Here is a 26,595-nt window from a genome sequence, read left to right on the forward strand (position 1 = left end):
GTTCAAAGCGGGTAAAAATCGAGTTCAAAGATTCCGTTACGTACATACATATAGGTTCAGGCTAATAAAAGCGTGGTAAAAATATATTGCATGAATAAATGACATTCCGATCCAATTAACAACATGAATCGAAACATTCACTGACCTTTACATCCACAACATCTGGCTTCAAACGAGATTACAATAGATAATTTAGGAATCTGTACCACACAAGCTTTGTCTATGAAACTGGCGGGAACAAAGCAAATCAATATGGTTGAATAAACTGCTACATGATTTCCAATAGCGGGAATTCCTGAATGCGAGCGTTTTGAATATGAAGCTCCTGCTTAATTAAGCTATCAGTATCGTGTATAGTAATTTTAACAAGACTTAAAGTACTTATATACATACGACGTCATAGTAAAATGAAAAGTCAAAAAATAGTTCAAATGGGATTTTTATATAAGTAACCAAACATAAATAACATTAAAGTAAGTAAAACGTTTGTTTAAGTTTACGCGAAAAGACATAAACGTGACATATAGAATCTTATTAAAATATATGTTTAATTAATAATAGTCATGTTTTTCTTTGTTTAACGAGAAAAAACATCGTGGGGAAAGTCAGAGAACTTTTTATTACCTGAATCCATTTAACAAGTTCAAAGTTTGAAGTCTACAGTTTGAAGTTTAATTATGTATTTTGGTCCGCATTTAAATATAGTTTGCAAACAGTTTTATTTATTATTTTTTTATTGTATTACTATTTTCTGAGAAGATTTATCAATCTGGCAAACTGAACGGTGTTTTTCAGGATGTTACAGGTCATACTAGGATAATCCTGTTAGCATTTTAGTTGCGTTAAGCTTTTTGGCTGTCTGCCAAACACCAAACTGAGGTTAACCTGACACTTTGATTAAACCACACAGTTAAGCTCCAAAAATAACGGCGGCTGTCTCAATTCGAAAATGTAATTTGGAAAAAGCAATTACTTAACTGTACTTTTTTGGCAAACTTTTAGCAAATTTAGAATCCAAATAACAGTGTATTTAAATTATTCAATTAGGGAATGCAAGACGTAAGTCTCTTGAAGACTTTCAACTCTCCTTAAAAGTTTCTTAAAGGATTGGCCCTTCTATTTATAGCAAAAAATTAACTAAATTAACCAATTAGATAGTTTGAACCAATTAGCATGTCGCCGTTCCCGCGACTGCGACGAGTTCACTGACTGATCTGTAAAAAATAATAGATGATTTTAGACTAAAATTATCGCGGATTTGAGACATTTTATTATATAACGGGTACTCACGATATGCGTTTTTTATTGCCGATATTTTCACCTCAGTTTCGCCGTGACCACGATCCACGTAACTGGGTCGAAATATCGGCAATAAAAAACGCATATCGTGAGTACCCGTTATATAATAAAAATAACAGATACCTCATCACGATTATGAAGACTTTCCCCATTTCTATGTTTCTATTGTTTCACACTTTTGAGAAGAGGTTTCCACGCGAAAAGTTTACGCCATAGTCCGCCATGCTGGCCAATTGCGAATTCGTAAGTTCCACAAGTATTGTAGGTTTTTGTACAAAACTCTTACTTATGTTTATATTTTCCCGATATATCTCTACACTGAATGGAAATACCCAGGAAAATTTAACGTAATAATTTATTTCTTATACAATACAACACCAATACCCAGTACGTTTTTACAAAAAAATACTGTTTTTGTATTTGTTTACGTATTTGCCCATACATTTCCAATCAGCGCCCCTAGCGGTCTGTATCAGAACTAATTGGAAATGTATGGTAAAATACGTACACAAATAGAAAAACAGTCATTTTTGTAAAAACGTAAAAACTCATACTAAAGGTACAGTTTTGATAGGAACTCGAAACTGTCAAAATTAGGTTGAAATTTACACCACTATAAACTGGTTCAAATTGAAAATGATTACTTATTCGGACCCTGTCACTCCGTATACGAATAAATAATAAACGGCCAAGAAACTCAGTTAAGACGTCGTTAATAATATTATTAAACTAAGATATAATTAATAATGCACGTGCGCATCTAAAAGGGACAATAGATTTATTTATCCTTATTAATATGCGAGACATGAAAGGGCTAATCGGCGTAATTTGTAAGCTGAAAGCTTCAAATCGGCTTATCTTAGTACTCCTTTTCGGTTATGTCGTATTTTACTCATAAAATATCATAAAATGTCGGAAAAATAGATACTCGTATGTAAAGAGGCTTAAAGAGAGTGCGTCCCTTCATCTAGGGTTTATTGAAGGTAGTCTAGGGACTAATAATCCCATGAACCGATCCCTCCGTCAAGAAATCAGTGCCTTTAGAAAGAGAAATTGTTTAAAAGGGACAAATGGATTAGAACAATAAAGTAGATAAAAATAATTTAACATGTTTAATACCACATAACCCCGTGTCACTCCTATGGCACCGGGTACCCTTTGAAGGTTTCCCCCTCGTTAATGAATTCGTTGTGGGTTGACTAAGGCGGAGCCGCCACACCCATTTTTGGTTTATTACAGGACTGTTAGGTGCTTCTTAGCTCGTATTTTAGGGGTGAGGTAAAAGACATGATTACCTACCCGAAGCTTTCCGTTAGTACATGTTAGAGATCAGGTCTCCTACATGGTATCTACAGACATTGTGAAAACAACCTGGTTCGGTTTAACGTACCCTCGAAACCAGTTAAATTTGGCCACTAACGGTTACCCATCGCCCGACCTTGTCGGACTCTGCTTAACTTTGTAGCTTGGTTACATGAAGTGACAATGGTATCTAATTGAATAAAGTATTTAAATATTTATCCTTAAATAAATGTAACACGTAAAATCAGCTTTAAATATAGCAATAATTTCTGGCACAGGTGCTAGCTAATAACGAGATTCTGTTAACTTGAGATGATTAATTCTTGTTAAGCAAGTTACAAGCTTGACGACACAAACTTTGAACAACTGTTCGTACTGAGATAACGGAAAAAATTAATGTACGAACTTTCACTAGACATGCAGATTACAAATTCGTTTAAAATTATATATTGGAATTAATTGGAATTATTTTCATATTTCTCATATTAATAGCACATTGGTTTGAAATTCGTCCTCCCAATCTAGGCGTCTGAGGTTCAAATATCGAGTGCCAACTCCAACCGCACTTCTGATGTAGAAACGACGACATATTTGTATTGTTACCAAAATAAACATGAATTACACACTGAGTTGCTAGTTCTATTAAGGACTAATATGGAACGCTTCATATCTCTCTAAACTTACCTTACTTTCTCTCTAACAACTTTTAGTACACTTTTTTTAGTACACCTAATTGAACAATAAAAACAAGTGATACAATAGGCGGACTTAATGCTAAGTAGCATTTTCTACCAGTCAACTTAGTCAACGTAGTAGCGTAAGTGGTATATTAAAAATAAAGAAAAAGAAAATGTTAAAAAAACATAAAAGGCATCCATGCTATCAAGTTACCTAAGTATAGATTCTTTCTACTATACCTAAAGCGTACGCTGTGATGATCAAAGGCTAAGTTCGCTCGCCTACTCGAAGTCTTGAGATAACTACCTTCGACCCCCACGCAAACATACTTATCCTAAGTTTGTGCCGAAATTAGCTGAAATAATTAAGTTAATAAACTTTATACACTTAAGGTACCCTCCGTGTTTTGACTCCGAAGGCACATCTGTACTTATTTATGCTTGAGGCTTAAAGGCTATTGTGTTAATACTGCTCGAAGAAATGCTAAGGAAGAGTAAGAATACTTTTACGAGGCAATGGTACGACTCCGGCGCTTTTATCGCCACACCTATTCCTGCCTAATAACAGCATTGTTAACGCTGCTATGTTTTGGTGGTAAGGAAGACATACTTTATCGAGGCATTTCAGCTTAGTCCTCACAGATAGTGGCGCATCTGTGGTCGGCCTCGGTAAATCTCTAATCTTATTTTGAGATGATTACAGATGTCCATGAGCGGCAGTAGCCACTTACCATCAGATGAACTGCATTCGCGTCTGCTACTTTAATATTATAAATAAATACTTACTATACAAAATATAAATAAGATTTTTTAGCCTGCTAAAGCATCACTCATTTATTATTTTATTATTAAAACACACAACATAAGTGAAAATTTAATATTGTTACCCGCAGCTTTATCTTGATTCGTCCCCATCTGTTATTCAATTTCTTCTGCAAGCTTATCCTTACTGTAGTCGCAGTACCTATATTATTAAGTTACTTAGATATTTTTACTTTGTTCTTCTATTAAATAAATGCTCGCTTTCTCTTCTTTCTTATTTAAAACGACTTTTGATAATAAAACTACTAATAAAAGTTTTTTGAAGGACCCTTTGTGGTTCCACTCTAGAGGCACTATCACCACACCAATTTTCACCACCACTTCACCACCACCACAATCACCACCACCTGATAACAGTAGTGTTAAGAGTAATCGTGTTCCGCTTCGAAGGGTATGCTAACAGAGAAGTACTAATCCGGGGCATTCCAGCTTAGTCCTCAAAGGGGTAGCAACGGATCTGTGGTCGATCCAGGTAGGACTTTTATCTTATCTGGGGTTAACTACAGATGGTCATGCGATGCAGTAGCCACTTAACAGGTGGCCTGCATGCTCCTTTGCCATTTCTAAATTATAAAATATAAAAATTGCATACGCAGGGAGTCCTGGGCTCGATCTATGGCCAAATAGAACAATGACGATAGATTTATTTCCTGGGTTTCATGTTCTATGATCCTCGTGACCTTCATGTGTTTCTATGACCCTCGTCACGAGAAATGATAGCACGAGGCTATGAGAGTGGAGTTTATATAAAGCAAATTATAAACGAAGTCACGTAAACATGAGCTGACATATTTAGTGAATGTACAGTGTTCAGTTCACTGCGACGTGAAACTTTTAATCTGTACCCTTACCATGAGTTTTCAAAACATCCCACAAATTTACGTTACGTTTACTCAATCCATTATTCTGTTCCGTTTGCTTCAGTAGACTGAGTAAACGTAACAATAAGTAAGTGCTCAAGGCTTTTTGTCTGCCTCACATGTTCGCAAAAAAGAGGGACAAAACATAAAGCGCTATTTTATCAAACTAGACATTTAATATTACGTTACTGACACTATAGTTCTGATAGAATCCGCTAGGGGCGCTGGAATTTGTATGGGCAAATACGTAAACAAATACCAAAACAGTTATATTTGTCAAAACTTAAAAACTCATGGTAAGGGCACTGTATGAATACGTGAAAATACGCTCATTTCAGCTGAAACGTGACTATCCTGTTGTACGCTACCACCAACTAATTATCATAGTGCAGTTTATTATTCAGTGGAGAGTTGTGTGTAGAATTTAAGAACGTTGTATGCTTTTGTATTTATTAGACTATGTCATCCACAGATATGTTTAGTTGTCTTTGATGGAACCTTTTAATTTCATATGCAGTAGCAAACGAGCATGCAGTCCTCCGGTCCAGGTAAGGGCACTGCAACAATGGACATTTGTAAGCAAGTCGATATAGCACAATGGATCTATCTGAAGCCGATCTATAGCGATAGCCGATCTGGACTACGATGCTCGCCTCATGTTAAAGTCAGCTGACATTCACCATCATGCAGCATGACTTGTGTTAAAGTCACTGACCTCCTTCGATATTCTATTAACTGACCTGAAATAAGAATAGACTTTAAATGATTATAGTTAAAAACTAAAAACCACGCTAAAATTGCACAAGGAAATTCGTTAATCCCGACGATCCTGAGGAGAATGGGACAAAATTATTTAAATCTTGTAATGTCATCGGTTCTTGATAAGTTTTCAACATTTAAAATTATTCGGACCTTCAAAGTGGGTAAAAATCGTGTTCAGAGATTCCGTTACATACATACAGGTCAAGCTAATAAAAAGCGTGTTAAAAAGCGTGGTGAAAAAGTCTACCGTGGATGCTACCTCTTAGGACAATATAGAATGCTTTACTGGTGTTGTTTCGAGCTCTTTTCTTCATCGACAAAACGCAGATTACATTCATTATTGAAGACTTTTGAAACTTTCCTCCCTCTAACTTAGTACACTTTCGAGTATTTTTTTTAATACAGCAAGTTGGACGACGACAAAAAACGCCAGATGTCCTTAATTCAGACCGATGTACCAAAATATCCCAAATTGGTCTCAAGTGGGACAATAAACTTAAGTAATATAAGTCAGAACTGTCAAACTGCTCAGAACATAATTGCGAAACTTTTGGCATATTAAATTCTATGTATTAATTTCGAATGAGTCTTCATTATCTGAGCGGTTTAATGAGGAACATATATAATGGATATTGTGAAGAAACCTGAGATTTCTTCATTAATTTCTGAAAGATTTTGTTTTTTACATTGAGGTCGAAAAATGAGCTTGTAGTCTGCCTGATCGTAAGTCAATGTTATCCATCGATATTTATGATCAACTCCATACAACAGGTTCTAAAGGAGATCGCAGATGCGTTGCCACTGAGGACTAAGATGATTAGCTCATACGCATTATGTAAGTCAGCCGACATCCCCTCCACCGAAACGCAAAACTACTTTTAGCTAGAAATAGGTGTGGCGGTGGTATCACCTACCCACGCTCCTGTGAGGACACGGAAAATCCACCTATTTATCCTCCAAAACTACATAGCTTGCAATACTTTGGTGTATGTTTTAACGTCTCATTTCCCGAAACAGACAGAATTTGGTGTGGCGGTGGTATCACCTAGTCACGTTCCTGTTTCAACGTGGAAAATCCACATCTTTATCCTCCAAAATTGCACAAAACTTTGATGTTTATTTTAACGTCTCATTTTCCGAAACAGACAGAATTTGGTGTGGCGGTGGTAACCTAACCTAACCTACCCACGCTCCTGTTTCCACGTGGAGAATCTACATCTTTATCCTCCAAAATTGCACAAAACTTTGATGTGTATTTTAACGTCTCATTTCCCGAAACACACAGAATTTGGTGTGGCGGTGGTATCACCTACCCACCCTCCTATTTTGATGCGGAAAATCTACATATTTATCCTGCAAAATTGCAAAAAAGTACTTTGTTGTGTATTTTAACGTCTTATTTCCCGAATAAGACAGAATTTGGTGTGGCGATGGTATCACCTACCCACGCTCCTACTTCGTCACGGAAAATCCCCATCCAAAATTGCAAAAAACTTTGATGTGTTTTACGTCTCATTTCCCGAAACAGACAACCCTAAGTTATTTATGAGTTCCGGTGTAATCGGCATTTCGTATTATGTGTAATGCATGATTTACTTTACTAAGGTTTGCTTTTTGCGAGGTAAATATTGGATTACATTTTGTTTGTCGTTTTCCTGATGGTAGGGAGGAACTTTCCATATAAGTAAGTAATATATTGTATAGAAGCTTCTATCGCAAAATTCAACAGTTAATGTACCGTGACTTATAAAGAAATGTGTATGTGTATAAAAAGTTATTATACTATAGTATTTTAAATATAGGTATTGTGTGAATTGAGACTTTCGCAATGGAGGAAAATTATGCCAATGCCCATGAACAGCTCATAGAACCAAGCCTTCGTAGAAAGAGAGATCCTTAAAATAGAACTTCAAATAACCTAACCTAACCATTACTTTTGTAATGTTTTTATAATGTTTTAGGGTTCCGGACACAAAGGCTAAAAACAGAACTCTATGTCTCTGTTGTCTCGCTACGGGTCTCGATCTCGTGAATCTTAAACGACACTTGATTTTTTTACAGAATGTGTATAACGTTGGCCGTAATAAAAATAACAAATTAATGAAAAATTTGGTGGTACGGAACCCTTATTTTGAGAGTTCGACTCGCACTTGGCTAAGTATCAACAACACAATTTTTTTCCTTCTCGTAACTTCCTATCTGTAGCTTAATCCAGCCCCAGTTGATTGAATTCATAGTCCGTCTGGTGTCACAGTAAACAAGATTTTGCGGGCGCCACACATACTTTGTTACCGGTTAAGTCGTGGCCACACAACGTGTAACTATAATAGGTAGTAACCGAAGTTTCGGTGTCGTTACGGCCAAATTGCGCCCTAAGAAGCGGTATCAGTAGAAAGGTTTTCGGTTTCGTCGTCGTCGACTGAAAAATGTATGTACTACGTCTTTTCATCTTATTCCTGTCACACTGCTTGGCGGGTCTCTCAGAGTATGAGTGTTTAGGTCATAGCCCACCGTTACATACAGTTAGCTCATAGACTTTTTTAAAAAGCTCTTAGGTTTTCTCATGATGCTTCCCTTTAATATTTACTGATTTTTTTTATAATATAGGAGTCGTAGACGAGCATGCAGTCCACCTGACGGTAAGTGGCTACTGCCGCCCATGGACATCTGTAATCAACCCCAGATAGGATGAGATATTCCTACCTGTGGTTGGCCACAGATGCATCGCTACCCCTGAGGACTAATCATCAGTAATCAATCATAACTAAAAATCAGAAATACCTGTCTGAGATTCGAACCTTACACCTCCTGGTTGAACCTTAGGAATTATTTGAACTAAAATAAATCAACTTTTTACACACAGTGTCTATGTGCACAGACCCTAAGGTCACAATAAACAGCCGGTAGATAAAGGCCAAGACATTCTCAGTTTACGATCGCACACGCGCTAAGAACTTTATTAAAGTCCCTTCATTCTTTAAAGAGAACATCGTCTTTATAAAGTTAGTGGCCATCAATGTGTTACAAGGCTTTGTAATACAACTTGATAAAGTTTGAGCAAAATTCCATACGTATCTACTATATGATTTGTGCTAATTTCAGAAAAAGAAGATCTCATTTCGACTATTTATTTATAACTATTTTCGTATTAATTGGGCAAGAATTAGAAAGGGATTTTGCTTGGTTTTTTGGTTAAAATGTGAACAAGCGTAACGTATGTTTGAATTTATGTTTTTTTTTTCATAATATAAGTAGATGTAGCATGTAGTCCACTTGATGGTAAGGAGCTACTGCCGCCTATGGACACTTATAATTAATCCCAGATAAGATTTAAAAAAGTCATGTCAGTTGTTCTAGACACGTTCGGTCGTGACATTTATATTCGATATAATACTTAATCGCATGAAGCCATCTTATGACGATATCCATGACGATAACCTTTATAGAGTTGGTGATAACCTTTCAGAGAAAAGGTGATAGAGCCCTTTGTACTCCGGCGGCACCACCACCGCACCTATATCTGCCTCATCACAGCAGTGTTGAGCACTACTGTGTTCTGGTTGGAAGGGTGTGGTAAGGGGTAAGACATACTTATCCGAAGCGTTTCAACTTACTCTTCCGAGATAGCAACGCGTCTGTGGCCAATCTCCAGATGAGAATCGAATTTTATCCGAGGTAGATTACAGATGTAGATGAGTGGTAGTAGCCACTTACTATCAGGCGGATTGCATGCTTATTTGTTACTTCAATATTATAAAAAAATCTTTCATAACAATAACGTACTTTAGTATGAATAGCTTGAGTCGAAACTTGTGTTTCAACATATAAAAATCACAGTTCCAGAAGTTCAAGCTTAGTCTTCAGGGATAGCGGCGCACCTGTGACTGACTCCAGGCCGGAATATCTAAACCTATCTGGGGTTTGATTACAGATGTCCAAGGACGGCAGTAGCCACTTACCAACAGGTGAACTGCATGCTAGTCTGCTACTCCCACCTTATAAAAAGAGTAATTGTGTTTCATAAAACAAGTTTAAAAATGGATTATTTTAAAATCTAACTAGGTTAACTAGTTGAACTTAATTTTAGTCACTTGCGGCGAAAGATTAACTAGATTAAACTTTATTATGGAAAATATTCCTGCTTTCCTCGTCACAAAGACTAATCTTGTCAAATTAATGGTTCGTTCTTACTGAGCAAGACTGGATTTTTATAAAAATCTAGCTCTAAGATATAAAGAAGGATAAGGACTAAAGTTCCTCCCATACTAAATCGTCGAGACGTTTAGTACTGAAATTAAATGAAACATTTTGCATATAGCTGATTTTTAGGGATCCGTATCCAAAGAGTATAAACAGAATCCTATTAATAAGTCTCCGCTGTCTGTCCGTTTACCTCTGTCACAGGACGCTATCTTCTGAACCGTAATAGATAGACACTTGAATTTTTTACGGAGTATGTATAACGGTAGCCGCAAAAAGTTGAAATTAAATTGGGATCGCCATACTATAAACCACTTTATCTTTTTTTCACTTTATCTATTGAACCATAATAGGTAGACAATTATAATTTTCATAATGCATTTATTTCAATATTACAAGTATATATACAAATACTTGCGATAAAAATATATAAATACTGGTGGTACGGAACCTTCCGTGTGAGAGTCCGAGTTGCACTTGGCCAATTTTGTACGTTTAATATCGCTCACCCTTTAGACTATAATAAACTTTCAGATTTATTCGAGACCCATTTTCACTTTATTACAAATCAGAACAGTCTTTTCTTTTCATCCTTTATTAACTGAAGCATGAATTTATCAGGTTTAACGAATTATTAATCCATCTGGGAATAAATTAAAAATCACGGAAGCGAAGTGGCTGCCACTCATTTTGTTATATTCCGAGTATTAAAGTGTTTAAGTAAATAGCTAGCAGCGTTTGCGAGGATATTGGCTGGCATATTTATCTTGTTCAAAGTATAATTCAAACAAACAAAAGTGATTGATTTGTCTGTATGTCCTTTATAAAATCGTAAACTATGCGTTTGATCATGTGATCTTTAGCCAAGTTGTTATGCATGAGTCCACGAAGATTTCTGAGTTGATACTTCCAATTTTCGTCAGATGACGCCACTTTCATTACAACAAAGGTACAAATTTTCAGTTATATATGTATGACATGTTATTTACTTAAAACGCGGGCGAAGCCGCGGGCACACTAGTCTATAGTATAATAATAATAATCATTTATTTCAGAATTAGATTCCATATTATAAAAATTAAAATCAATTACTATTACAAATGTCAACAAATAAAATGAAATAAAATTAAATTAAATATAAATAAAATTAAATAAATTGAAATTAAATTGAACTGAATAAAATTAAATGAATGAAGTAAAATAATATAAAATAAAATGTCGTGTGAGTAACAATTCTACTTACAACTATGTTAGTAAATTACACTAGGGCACCTATTATTATGTTAGTATAATGTTGGTGTTAACCTTCGTCCTTTCTGTAACTATGAAAGTGAGAATAGGCTTAACTTGGTTAAGCGGATTTAGTAGGTTTTAGAGACGAAGTTAACCTTGTAATTGGAGATGTGGTATAGATCAATTATTTTTGATTAACAACAATCAACAATCTTTACCTACACATCCTAGATAAATAGACAATTGTTTCCTATGTTGATGAATTTTATAATCACTTAAGTTAATATACAAGGGATTTAATTACTCAATTGAATTAATTATCCTAAGATGATAAACACTAGCGTACTGAGTCTAGTACGCATAAATCCTTCGTTTCGTCCGACATTTCGGACATATCCTACTCCGATGTACGATAGGATATCCGTTTCAAACAGGGTTACGGTTCTCATGGACATCTGTGACTAACTTCATATAGAACAAATTTTACCAGGAGAATGTCATAATAGGCCTACTGCCTCTCCTGTACCCTTACCATGAGTTTTTACGTTTTGACGAATATAACTGTTTTGGTATTCCTTTACGTATTTGCCCATACAAATTCCAATCAGCGCCCCTAGGGGATTGTATTAAAACTATAGTGTCAGTAACGTAACATTAAATGTCTAAATTGACAAAATGGCGCTTTATATTTTGTCTATCTTTTTTGCGAACATGTGAGGCAGACAAAAAGACTGGAGCACTTACTTATTGTTACGTTTACTGAGTCTACTGAAGCAAATGGAACAGAATAATGGATTGAGTAAACGTAACGTAAAATTGTTGGATGTTTTGAAAACTCATGGTAAGGGTACTAAAGACTAAGATGTTCGTCTCATAATATGTAACTCCACCTAAATGCAGAACTGCTTCACAACAGAAATGGCTATGGCGACGATATCTCCCAGATCGAACTATGCTGGCTCTACCACCTTTATAAATTATCTTTTCTCTTACGTATTGTACCACACAGCCATCAAGCGGATAAGGTGGGACCGGTAATGTGTGATATAGAATTGACGCAGAATGCTGCTCCCAAGAAAATCAAATCGATACCAATTCCGCATTAGCAATAATAAACGAGATTCACACTTATTTCTTAGCGAACGTAAAAGAAAATTGGGAAGTTCGGCCATACCCATTGGCGTTTTATCCTTTTTGATTAAATAAAAGTAGGCTTGTAAACCTTTTGTATGGTTATAGAATGGTAGAAAATGTATTTACGCATATTTCTATTATACTGGACGCGTATGGTAATTTACCCGACACAAAAAAATAGTTCTCGACGAAATATAAATGAAATTATTCAAAAATACAAAATAGTTAAATGAAATAAATTTATGTACGCATCACATAAACAGATAAGAAATAAATCAAAATGCGAAATAAATCTCTACATTCTAATATCATAAGTATACATACAGATTATACAGAATTATACAGACTTGTAAACGAGGTTTCGTAACATTTAAATCAGCACATAATATTTATCAATCTTTGACAAGCGTTTAAACTTTTCTCATATGGTTAGGGATGGAAAGAAAATTTCATTTTATTTTTTGTCGCAAATAAAACACCGCATTGACAAAGAAATAATGAACGTCGTAGGGAATCGGTTAGGCGCGCAAAACGATCGTACGATTTATGTGATTTTTATGTAGATGCAAGTGATTCCTTAAGGAAAGTTTTTCAATTTCGAAGAAAAAAGTTACGTACCTAATCGTGTAGATTTAAATCTGCCTTTGATTCGATCTTAAATAAATCTTTTGCCATCATAACCAATATACACGAATATAAGATTACTGCATAGTTTTTATGGCTTACTCAAAACCAAATTAATCTAGAAAAATATTTATACCTATATAAAATAGATGTGACTAGGTACTTTGCGAGTATAATAGAAATAAGGTAGAAACTAAAGTGGTAGAGATAGCGCCGCGGGCGCACGTCAAAAAGATATTTTACCATTGAAAGACCGCGGTAGTTTTTAACTTTTTACAATTTTTCTTTGAAGGTGGCAGAACCCTTCTTAATTTGAATTTCGAAATATCACTGGCGAATCTGTTCTTGGCTTATGAGTATTAAGCTGCTTTATTTCTGGTTTGAAGATAAGTTTATTTCCTTTACCACAATAGTACTTTACATGTATGCTAAGCATTCCACCTTACCCCTCTAAAGTACTAATGCATTTATCTCTATGGGCGTCAGTAGCCACGTTAGGTGAATTGCATGTACATTTGTTAATTGTTAGCTTCTATATTACTAGCTGACCCGGCAAACTTTGTACCGCCTCAAAATCTATTTATCAAATATATTTCATATAAAATATAGCCTATGTTACTCGTGGGTAATGTAGCTTTTGAATGGTGTAAGAATTTTTAAAATCGGTCCAGTAGTTTTTGAGCCTATTCATTACAATCAAACAAACAAACAAAGTTTTCCTCTTTATAATATCCTCTTATACTAATATAAGTATAAATAAAAAGGCAAGCGAAAATTCTAGTACTTTTTCGCGTTTCTCCCTCGTTTTGGAAACGAAGAATGGAGTGACGCCTTGACGAATTGGGTCTGAACCGGAGCAGACATCGGTCGCGTGCTACGAGTATTGTCGGGAACGTGGGCAGAAGTTATCTCGCTGACTTCATTTTTAATCTTAGAACGTTCCTCTCACTTTGTCTTTTCAGCTAAGTAAATCTACTTACTTTCTCCGTCATTGTGTCTGTTGTTGTTGGTCAATGTTAACCTTTCCAAGCTTATCTGCTACTTTTCTGCCACTATTAGTTTTTTTGTAAAACGAATGGCATTACAAAAACTAAATCCTTGTTAGTGTAATGGATTGTTTTATCATAGAAACGAAATATTTGCACATTAATACGAATGCCGCCGTTGTGTGATATAAACTTTAGAGAGAAAGAAATTTTGGCTATTACGAATGAAATATATTTTATTCATAATGAAATGAAATGAAATATGTTTATTTTGTATAGGCCAACGGCGGCACTTACAAATTGTCAGTTACAATATTTTCTTAAACTACTACCGGATCGGAACGCGACCTCTACTGAGAAGATCCAGTAAGAAACTCAGTGGGTTTTGGTAAATTTTGACGTAGCAAACAAGCTTGAAATACACGATAATGGTAAGTGGATATTGTTGCCCATGGACATCTATAATATAGCATTATTAGCATCTCCAGTGCCCCGCCCCGGTACTTTATGGTTAAAGAAGGGAATAAGTCATCATACCTTGAATTAATATCTGGGAAATAATTTGGTTAATTGGACCTTTCACATTATGTATTTACCAAATGCAAAGTGTTTCATAATTTTTTGTCTTTTCGGACCTTCAATCCCTCCAGACATGAATATATCTTTAAATCTAACTATTGAAATACACTTGATAAAGATCAGTATAGATTGACACGTTTTAATATAACTTTTTCCAAATTTGAAGTTAAAATATGGATGAATGAAAATTAAAGTATGAAGTAAAATTTGTCAGCGTCGCCGAACGAAAACGGATTGGTGACACCCATCGGGAATGTTTAGAACGATATCAAAAAGGAATCTTTAAGAATTTTGATAACCATGATAGATTCCGTACGCCTATGATATTGCACCACCGATCTCTGCTGCGTAGCTCATGTTAGCCTAGTTAGGTAACTGAATTTTCATTTCGCATGTTGGAAGTCCAGTGTTCGAATCTTTGACAGATTCATGTAGGTACTTGATCCTATACAGTGTTATCTTTGGTCACGATAACCTTAATTCTAATCGTAGGTAGAATTAAAGCAGAACTTCAATCTTATTAGGGGTTATTACAGGTGTCCACATAGATATATTATCGTACTGACGTACGTTAGTATAATCTACAAATGGGTGTCCATGACCATTTACATGTGCCGTCAGGTGGACTGAGTTTAGAGACATATTTCTATAAAACGTTAGAAGTATAAATGTGTTGTTAAAATTTATTAAACATAAATATTACATTTTGCATTAAATTTTTGTATCAGTGAAGTGCACGGTTCAAATAAACTCGATATTACAGTTGGTCTGTTCTATCTCGTATACATTTTTATTCGAAGGATGTCTGCTAGATTGCATTTTAGATATGAGGCTTTGAACAGGTCCAATGTCAATATTTTATTATATTTACTTTCCCATATAGAAAATAGAGTACAATATGAGGAACTTTGTAAAGAATATCTCGAACTGTGTCATTTGATAATAGAGACATAGAAAATGCAATAGTACAATTACAACACATATTTGAAACACGATTAAATTGTCAATTTTTATACTCTACGCGTGTTGCGTTTCCGCATCCGCGCGCAGAAATCGCTAAAAAACAATCCTTAAGTTGTAAGTCTCAAACAGATATTTTAAGCAAAATATATTTTTGATCTCTATAATAAATAATATGCCCTAGTTAAACAGAACTCTTAACATAACCGGCATTTCATATTTTGAATTTATATATTAAGTTTTATTGTTATTGAAGGTAAAATAAAACTTAATAAAGATATTTTTGACTCATTTTGTTTATTATTTACCTCATAAAATATTTCATTTTTTCATAAAACTTCCCGCTTAAAATGGCATTCACAGAATTTCACTGAAAAATCTTTTTCCTAGAAAAAATCTTCGTTAAAGACACGACAAAACGGTAAACGTAAATAAACTCGGAAATGAAATGAAGCATTACTCAAGATTGCTGTATGTTAACATTACGTATAACTTGCTTCAATAAAAATGTAATCCAAAATAGCATCTCTCATTACCTCTCATTCCTTCATTATTGAAAAAAGTGAGAGCAAAAATGTCAGTTAAAAAAATTTCGCATAAAAAAGCGTTTCATATCATTTTTGAATCCTCATAATGAACCTGGTATGTTACTAGTACTACAGATATTGCAGTGTTAAAAATATATTTTTCACTTCACTTACAAAAGAAATCCGTCTAGTGATGTGACAGATATGGTAAAATAAAAAGTTACAAACTTGTCAACAATGCAGTCTGGTAATAAACGCAGTCATTTTCAATTGAATTCTTTATTGAAACCAAGTATACTTCATAGTACAAAAAGGTAAATATTAAATTTCGCTCCGTTTTCCTCAATTTCCTTAATAGCCATTTCTTAAATAACCTCCTTCAAACAAAAGTTATACCTATGAATGTTTTGTTAAGAAAATCTTTGCTAAAGCATGTTCATTTGTTGTAATTAAATTTTCCAAGATTGTGAATTAATTTATAATTTAATCGTTTAGTCTTATGTTCCTGATTTTTATATGTTGAAACACAAGTTTCGACTCAAGCTACATAGCTATTCATGCTAAAGGACATTATTGTTATGAAAGATTTTTTCATAACATTGAAGTAGGAAATAAGCATGCAGTCCACCTGATAGTAAGTGGCTACTATCACCCATCTACCTCGGATAAAATTAGATTCTCACCTGGAGGTTGGCCACAGACGCGTTGCTATCTCGGAGGAGTAAGTTGGAACGCCTCGGATACTCCCTTACCCAGGGCCGGGTTTAGAGGTCTAGAGGCCTTGGGGCAACAAAGGAGTGGAGGCCCCCTGGCCCCAAATTATTTTCCGAATAAAATGAACAATTTTTTCAGTTGACTTTTTCAATAAATATTTTAGTGTGAAACGCAGGTAGATTCTTCTAGTATTCATGTTTGTACAAAAGTACTGTAGATAAAGGTAAAACAGCGAAAAAAAATATCAAAGGGAAAGATATTTTTTTACTAGTGTTTACTAGTCGGAAAAAAAAATCTGACGTCTCTATTGTGGGGGCCCCTCTTTTGTGGAGGCCCCGAGGCTGCTGTCCCGGTTGCCCTCCCTTAAATCCGGCCCTGCCCTTACCACACCCTTCAAACCAGCACACAGCGAAGCTTAACACTGCTGTTATTATTCAGAAATAATAGGCGGTGGTGTCCTCGAACGAACCACAAAGCGTTCTACCACCTTCACCTAGATAGTAGATATTATGTGCTTACGATAAATTGTGAGCTGTTCAAATAACAAATAAGAAACAATTTGCTCAAACGTTATGACACCGCAATAAAGGAAGTCTTTGTTTAGCAACTTGTTCAATAACTTAGTTTCGTTCCGGGAAGTTTTCAATATAATATTAGGGATGATTGCTCCCGAGTTAATTACTCTTAAGAAATTGGACGTAATCATTTTTGGTTCACTGGATACCGGCCTCTTCACACTGTTTGAAATTTGAGGAATCATTACTACGGTACTTTAATGAGGATTAGTGGAGGTAAGTTAGTGAGCAACTAGTGTTGCATATTTTCAGACTGCGTTATTATAATTATCTCCGACAAAGTTTAATGACTACTGTTCCATAATAACATTCAGTTCCAATGGCTAAACGTGCTCTCTGAAACAAGGCGCATACAGTTTTTCTACTAATGGTCACCCATCCACTTAAGTCCGCGCCCGACCTTGCTTATCCGACGACTCTGTACTTTCTGATTCGGTAAGGCTCTACACAAACTACAGAGTTATCCGAATTTCAGTACATTACAAAATTACCTTTATTGAAATCACCTCTGTCAAACTTAACTGGGAGTCGTAATTGGGTAATAAATTTATTTTCAAAGATTTTCAAAGGATACAAAGTTTGGGTCGGCTCTCTGTTAAGATGAAATCAGTTTGTCTTGCTCCAGTTACCGTGTTCATTTTATAATTTTTCAGACCTCTAGTAAACGGTTAACGATTAGAACTTACTTTAAATGCCGGTAAAACTTTATTGTGGATCTGTATTTTCTCTATTGGCCCATAATATTCATTACAATACGTAATATAAGTTGATGTGGAATATTGCTTTAAAATACAAAACATATACATAGATCTCTACAAAGTACCTACTTCTAAATTTTATATAATATATAATAGCAGCATATTAAAGTGATTAAATATATCAGGGAGGTAACATACGAGTACTAGTGACAGTAAGCTGATACAAAAGCGATACAATGGTCGCCATCAGTCGCTAACGACCGGTGAAGATAATCGCTACTAAACTACTAAGCTAAACTACTCTGCTGTCCGTCTTGTTGACCCCTTTTTTTGTTGAAGAGGACGAAACCTTAAACTTAACCTAAAATGTACCCGACGCCGTGGGAGTGACGTCGGGTTATGTGTGACTTTTACCGCACTAACCCCAGAATATCCGAATATTCGAATACTCCATAATTTACACCTTTTAATTAACGTAACTCGCAGTCACTTCCACGAACACATACGATCCACTTATCTACTCATATGTGATAGGTTAATCTACTCATCTCATTAACTCCCATTAACGTGCCGGCTCGGCGTTCCAGCGCTAAATGACGGCTTGGTATCGTACATCGAATTAGTTAGCTCTAATCTTAACTAAAGTAGGGAGTGCTATTGTGTACCTACTCATAACTCTAGATTAATAAGAAAAATTAAAAAAAAAACTATTGTTCATGTTTTTTCGTCGTCTTCCTAAAGTATATGGACGCTAGTTTCCTGTAAAGAATTCAAAAGCTAGAAACAGGTAGGTACATAATATTTATATTAAAGGCAAAATCTAGGGACTGTTGACAATTATATAAATTATGGAACATTATTTGAACTTCATGATTTTTTTCATGACCGAAAATCCTGGAGTACGGGGGCAACTAAATAATTTTGCAATTTGTAGACCGCACAGAGTCTTAATATTAAATAACATCTTGGATATAGTAAACGTAGTCACCCCTTATTTATTCCATTCTTGAAAGAACCGACAAACAAACACACAAATAAACTAACAAACACGCAAAAAGAAGCACAGTTTTTCACATCATATCAGACGAAAGAAACTCAAAATTATGAGACAAATATCAATTTCACTTGCAAATACGGTTACAGGGATTAATCCTGGAATGGTCGTGTTACACCTGAAACTTGTAATCCACTTACAAGGCGACCGCTTGTAATCCTATAATCTACACATCTCATTAAGTCTAATTTGGGTCTAAGTAGTAATACCCATTTTCGGTTTTGGACAGTTTGATACTATGTTTATTAATCTGCATAGATTCGAGTAAGATGTGAAGTCAGTTTTGCCAGGTCGGATTTGTAAAATGCACTGATTAAAAAATTACAGTAGATCAGCATGAAAATACAGTGAATCATAAATATCGAATACAGTGTTTTAACAGCAAATAAAAATACATCATATTTTTTGAAAAATCACATTGTATTTAAAAAAACATAAATTAATCTACCAGAACTATAAAACAAAACTATCCGTATTACTTGGAGAAGGTTCATTTTTATTATATATTTGATCAGGGAAAGTTTGTTACTTTGTTACAAATTTTTGTATGTTGACATATTTCAAGCATAGATTAGTAAAGAATACTCACTCCTAACAAGAAAATGTAACCAGTTTTGATAATTGAAATGGTCATTGTCAGCTATTTTCGTGTTTGAAAAATATTAAAAAATGTGGTTTTTGGAGCATTTTCGATGAAAAGACATTTCTCCGCACTGTTTCTTCGATTTCGTATTGTTTTTGCACCACTTTACTGCACATGCCGGCATTGTTCCGCGTAAATTACACCATGACATTCGGAGACGTTATAGAAAAACAGTCAGCCATTTTGCCATTTGTGACTTCCTTCAATTAGAAGGCGGTGAGATACTAATCTATGATTTCAAGTGTAATATTCAAATCAATACACAAACGCAAAAAATATATTTATTTTTCAATGTAAGTAAATATTATACTCAAGAAACAGACACAATACTTAAAGTTTATTAAATATTTAATTTTAAAGATTTATAATTTATAAGAAATTAACCTTAAAAGGTTCAATTTCAATGCTAAATATAAGAGAAAACTGTTAGAGCGTTGACCTCAACGTTACAATAACTCTACATTTGTTCAGTAGCTCGCTACACAGTCTACAAATTGCGAGAGACTTGTTTCCTTTTTGAACTTCAGAGCTTAAAGCTCCTCCGTCTTCGCAATGATACGCTTACTGCAAGAGCATGTGAAATAAATGTTTTCGTATTTTATTTTAACAAAGCTGTGCTATATAGAAATAGTCATTTAAAGAAATACATAAAACTACATTTTTCATTTATCTGCCTTATTTCTGACATTTTGACCAAAGTTAAAATAAAACTTTTTTTAAAGATATCCTAACTAACATTTGAAATGTTTACTGGCTACTGAATAATACTTTGACTAACCTTAGTAGGTCAAAAATGCTGCCTAAGTTCAACCAACAACGTCTTATTGTCCCTAAGACATAGGTTCCAATATGGATTGGAACTCCATACATGAATACTTCAGACTTTCTACACATATCACACTAGAACGCTACAAACCTTCGTAGTTTAACCACTAACCCGAAGGCCACGAGCCGCAACGCTCAAAGCAAATTGCCTCTGCTCTGCAAGCGTCAGCTTCGAGCGTAAAAAACAAATGTGTGTCTAAAAAGCGCTGCAAATTGTTAAAAAACTATGCTTGGATTTAATGATGGTTGAAGTAAAAAGTCACTAGCAGCGGTATGTATCATTCGCCATAGAATAGTGTTCTACCACATTCAAATTTTGAAACATAGGAAATACGACATAAGAAAAAGTTACGAGCTACGCTTACCAAAACCAAGTGATATAAAAATCATTTAGAAATACAAATGTCTAACGAAGTAAATGCATAATGCATTGATATCATTACGTCACTGCATTACATGACTAATTCGATCTAGTCGCCAGAAACGAGAATAATTGAATATGTCCCGTAAAATATTGTATGGCAGCTGGCCTTTATCCGACCCAATTTGACTAATGAAAAGCTTTTATTCAACGTGCCCTGTTAGTTCGTATGTGAGAGTCTGAAATGAATTTTAAGCTAGTTAACCCCATATAATTGATCAGAATTTTTACATACATATTTAGTTCAGATGAGAGTGCACGATTAACCTAATGACTTCATTATAAATCCAAAATGGCGGATGCCCCAAGATGGCGGACCAACATAGAGTTCATTTTTTGTTTAATAGTTATAAAATATGGCTCAGGGCTGTCATATTTAGAATTGCCAGCTAAATTTTCCATTTCATTTCCCTCTTTACTTTCCAAATAATAAAGTGGCCAAAATACCTTTTTAATAAGCGTCTCTAAAATGGCATTATACAAAATACTGGCGTCTTTATTTCCTAGTAGGAGTCTTCATTAATTATAAAATGAACAAATAAGAACGGAGCACTCAAGAATTAAGCGAAACAAGTTCTATGAAAAGCTCTAAGGAAGCTTATACACGAGCGCCACTTCATTTCGATAGTCGCGATTTGTTGCCGTCTTTCGTAGGCGACTATCACCACCATTCCAATATAAATTTACCTGTATTATCGCCCAAACTATACAATACAAAATTACCTTACCACTGTAATCGATTTTATGTAGAAATATGTACTGTACGAGTATTCTAGTTCCGAATACATCAGCTCGGAATACGTTACAGACTAATGTATGAACATAGACAGTAATGACCGCTACGTAGGATGAACACCCTTACAATATATCATCATTCATCATCTATAATTCCACGTCCATCCGGCAATACGGAGATCCGGCATTGCACAGGAGTAACTCACATAGCTTTAGCAAGCTGAAGTGGCAGTGGGCTGGTCACATGTGTCGCAGAACCGATGGCCGATGAGGCAGGCGAGTTCTCGAATGGCGACCACAAATCGGCAGACGGAGTGTAGGACGCCCTACGGCACGCTAGACCGACGACCTTAAGAGGGCTGGTGGTAGTTGCTGGTTGAGAGCAGCGGAGGACCGAGTGTTGTGGCACAACTTAGGGGAGGCCTATGTCCAGCAGTGGAATAATAAAGGCTGAAGTGATGATGATGAATTCCACGTACGTGGTCATAAGTATTAGGTCATAGGTATAACCTATTCCTGGACATATGCCGCTTTTTATTTTATGACAAAACTAGTTCTCTTTTCCACTTACATAAGTATCTCTCTATTGCTTCGCAGAGCATTAAACACTTAATGTGTTTCCGGGCATATCTTTCAAAGGCTTCAAAGGCAACAAAAGCATGGTGAAGTGCTCGTAATAATTTATGTTGCACTCACGTTCTAAGTCGTTTAGTGTGATGCAGGTACTTATATTTTCCCATAGCAGTAACAAGCATATCACAAACGATGTGTTAGGTTAGGATAAACATGTCCCTGTAGTTCCGGGACCAGAATAGGGCTACGGTATCCTCTGGCTGTCGTAAGAGGCGACTAAAAGGGGGCTTCCGGTGTTGCGGACGGCAAGAGTGGGAGCTCAAACCACCCGGCCAGCGACCCCAGGAAGAACGGCGGTATGTGTGTCCTCTACGCAGCGCTGAGGACGGCCACCGGGGGGGGTTTTAGTGCGATAAGAGTCCCACATAACCCTGTGTCGCTCCCACGGCACCGGGGACCTCCCCCCTCGTTAACCAAAAAAAAAAAAAACACTAACACGGTTAGGATAAACAAGGCTGATTTGATTATACTTGGCGATAACAACTTTAAGGTATACTTATCCGAGGCGTTCCAACTTAGTCCTTAAGGGTAGCAACGCATCTGTGGCCGACCTCGGGTAGGGCTTTAATTTAACTGTCGTTGATTACAGATGAGCGGCAGAATTCAATTACAATCAATTGAACTGCATGCTTGTCTGCTACTCCTGTAAATTAAAAAATACTATGCATATTATATCCACAATAGCAAATTTTAGGTGGTAGAACCTTTTGTGGTTCGACTCCGGCGGCACCACCGCCACACCTATTTCTACCTAATAACAGCAGTGTTAGGCGCTGCTGTGTTCCGTTTTGAAGGGTGTGGTAAGGGAGACAGACTTTTCCGAGGCGTTCCAACTTAGTCCTCAGGAGTACCGGCGCATCTGTGGCCAACCTCAGGTAGGAATATCTAATCCTATCTGGGGTTGATTACAGATGTCCATGGGCGGCAGTAGCCATTTACCATCAGATGGACTGCATGCTCGTCTGCTACTCCTATGTTATAAAAAAAACTTTTAAAGTATTTTATCACAGGATTTTTTACAAAAGCATTATTTTGTTAAGTTATCACGATTACTATGCAAGGACAGTCATAGCCAACTGTAAATAGTGCAACTTTACCGAAAGTATAGAATGACCTGAGAAAGTGTATAAAATAAATTGAAGTCTAAAATTACATTTCTACACAGATCAGAATAAAACAGAGCACAAACTTTGCTGCTAAAAACCAGCAGATTATTAATCTCAGTAACTTCCTTCAAATCGATAAACGAAGGTTTATTACATAATTTATTCTTGAGATCGCGTGAGTTACTTCTCAGAAGTTTCCAGAATTTATAGGGAGTCTGACACAATTTCCATGATGATTCAATTAGTCAGTAGAGGGCCCGAATACGGAATGATGCAGATATAACCGGAATACTAATAGAACATAATTCAAACTAAGTATATAAATATTCTATTCTAAATTTAAAGCACTTGAATGCTAGCGACACACTAGAATTAGGTAATTATGTCTTAGGTGGCTTGAATGCACCCAAAAACAACAAAACACTTGTCCGAAACATGAAGCTTAACTATTAATTAGAATGTCTAGCCGGAGACCGAAGCCAGAACCCTCTGCGAGCTGCAACATGCTAAAATAAGCAGTACTAAACTGCTGTTACAATGCAGAATTAGCAACTAGCACACTATTTAATAAACCACAAATAGATATAAGTACAAACACACTCTGGAAGTTTAATTAGGTACATACAAAACTGTAAGGGTACAACTGTAGCACTACCATGAGTTGGCATAGAAACGCCACTATAGAAATTGTAAATAGAAAACTATTGTCATTTTGCTAGTGAATAACATAACTACTATCGTTACGGTATTTCTTGACAACGTCTGTCAAATTAATGACTCATGGGACCATAGATATATTATCCTACTGACGTAGGGTAGATTGGCAATATGAAACGTCAAGCGAGACTAAAAACTGATTATTTATGTGTGTGTGAAATGCCAAAGTGTGCATCGCTAGTGTTACTGCTAATAATGTATCGATATAGATTAAATAAAGATATCAATAACAAATTTATTTATCAGTTTGTTCAGTCAGTGACTTAAAGAGGATACAATCGCTAAAGATTAATTATGCTGGTGAAGACCGCCAATAAATAAAAAAAAGAAAAACATCAATGCGCGCAGTTATGTAGCTATGAAACAAATTGTAGTAGTTACTTGCTACCTGTATTGTAAATTGATGCAGTTTATGGAGTTTTCATACCTTTTGGCAGGTGTAAGGGAGTTAAAAAAACTATGAACGTTACTCATAAGATTTTTTTATTTTTTATTTTTTATTTATTGTTTACTATTTAAGCGTCTTCTAAACGCTTCAATATCTTCTTCCTCGGAGAATTGTCCAAATCAGTAACATTACCTGCAGAAGTACAGGGCACTGGAGATATATTTCTATAAACATATGACGATACTTTACGTATTGGTTTTAATACAACCTGCAAGAAATATTTTATTATAAATATTTATTATAAAATAAATAAACAATTAATAAAAAAGGTATTATTATTAACATTCACAAAAACAATTAGGGTAAATTTGTCAAATGGGCCTTCATGATCAAATTCGAAGCTATAAAAATAGCGATTCACCCGGTATACATTTAAAACGAATTTAAAGTCTACATTCGCGTAAGTAGCCAATAACTATACATGTTATCCTATGTATTTCAAAAATACATACGGGCATAAATAATGCCCGCTTTTAAAAAAAATAACCTACCATACTTCTGAAAATGTATACCCTAAAGAATTTTAACGATGCAATAGGATTAATATTTAATGAACATCATGTTCGTCTATACCGAACAGTTTAGTCAGCGCACGCCGGTAAAGTATCATATCTTTCCCAATTTCCGCTGACTTGATGTATATATTTATTTTCCTGTGACTTTTTGTTCAATCGTAATAAAATATAGCCTATAGCACTCCTGAATAGTGTTATTTTCTGATTGTGAAAGAAAATTCATGATCGGTTCAGTATTTCCGAAAATTAGCCCTTACAAACAAACAAACAAAATAACAAACTTTACCTCTTTATAATGTAAGTATAGATTGGCCTATGAAAAAAAAATAAAAATAAGTTTAACAAGACTTTATCAAAATTTACATAGATAAAATCGCCCAAAAAATATTAATCCAACAATAAAAAAAAAGGTGAGGCCGGATAAGATTTTATATAAGTTGCACGCAACCTATTTAAACTATATATTTTAGAATTAGAAATATCGATAATTTTTTTTATCGATATTGTCAATACGCAACACCAAAAATTTGATAAGAAATAGCAACTATTCACGTATTTATTAATTTTTTTATTTGCATTTCTGTGCATTTCTAGTGTTTATGTGGTAATTTCGAAGATTATTCCTATCTTTTGGTATATAACACTTTCGTAATAAGTGTAAAATATTGCCTTTAAACAGCTAAACAATTAATGTAGTACTTACATGTGAAATGAGTATTTTTGTGGGTTTTCTTTCTTGGATGAGTTACATCCAGGTACAGCACACGTAACCATGGCCAAACACTTTTAGTAAGCACTGTTTTAACTGTTTTTGATTAATAATATTGAAAAATAAGCGCGATTTAGTTTTACAATAATAAACGTCAGGCTGACTTGGGCTGACTGCCTATACGTGAATGGCCTCGCCTGTCTATCTCGCTCTAACACACACGTATACTATGCTCTGACTCTTTCGGATTGCCAATCTATTAGTATAATATATCTATGCATGGGACCTAATTTGTATGGCAATAGATCATAATGACATTCGCTAGCAATTTGATTTCGATAGGTTTTTTACGTTACGAGTGGCTCACACTACGGAATTTAGTTCTACGAGTAACCACCAGAGGCGCTGTACAATTTTTCATACATTTATTTTACGCAGTCGCTAGCGAGTAATACTTTTGTAAACTCATGGTAGTCCTACTGGTAGGCATAGTTACAAGTAGTTATATAATGTAGGTTGCTAAGGACGGTCCGACCTCCCAAATACAATCAATGGCTATTTTCAGCGACGTGGCCTTAAATATATTCTTTTCGTGTTTCGTCAAAGCTGAATTGGATAAGAACTCATTAACCTTTTTACGGAACAATAAATACTTTTCCTAACCACAATAGTGAATTGTTTTACTATAATCGTATCCCAAAATTGACAACGTAAAGAATACTCCACTGAAGAAGTTCGTTAAATACCTAGATTTAATTACAAAGTTTTATATATCGCCAGATTATTATTTTCTTCCGCACTTCCAACGTGATAGTGTTATTTTTTACAATTATTGCA

General features: G+C 35.3%; 1 long non-coding RNA gene across 1 annotated transcript; it reads right to left on the reverse strand.

The window, feature by feature from the left end:
* Nucleotides 1–24,552: 24,552 nt before the first annotated feature.
* LOC140756126 (uncharacterized) lies at nucleotides 24,553–26,033 on the reverse strand. Its single transcript, XR_012103873.1, has 2 exons — nucleotides 25,753–26,033; nucleotides 24,553–24,742 (listed from the first exon to the last, which is right to left on the reverse strand). It is a non-coding gene; the product is annotated as an uncharacterized LOC140756126 (long non-coding RNA).
* Between the last annotated feature and the right edge of the window lie 562 nt (nucleotides 26,034–26,595).

The sequence above is a fragment of the Epargyreus clarus genome, unplaced genomic scaffold (genome assembly GCF_041222505.1).
Source record: "Epargyreus clarus isolate Ecla_fem2 unplaced genomic scaffold, WU_Ecla_fem_2.2 ptg000034l, whole genome shotgun sequence".
Taxonomy (NCBI): domain Eukaryota; kingdom Metazoa; phylum Arthropoda; class Insecta; order Lepidoptera; family Hesperiidae; genus Epargyreus; species Epargyreus clarus.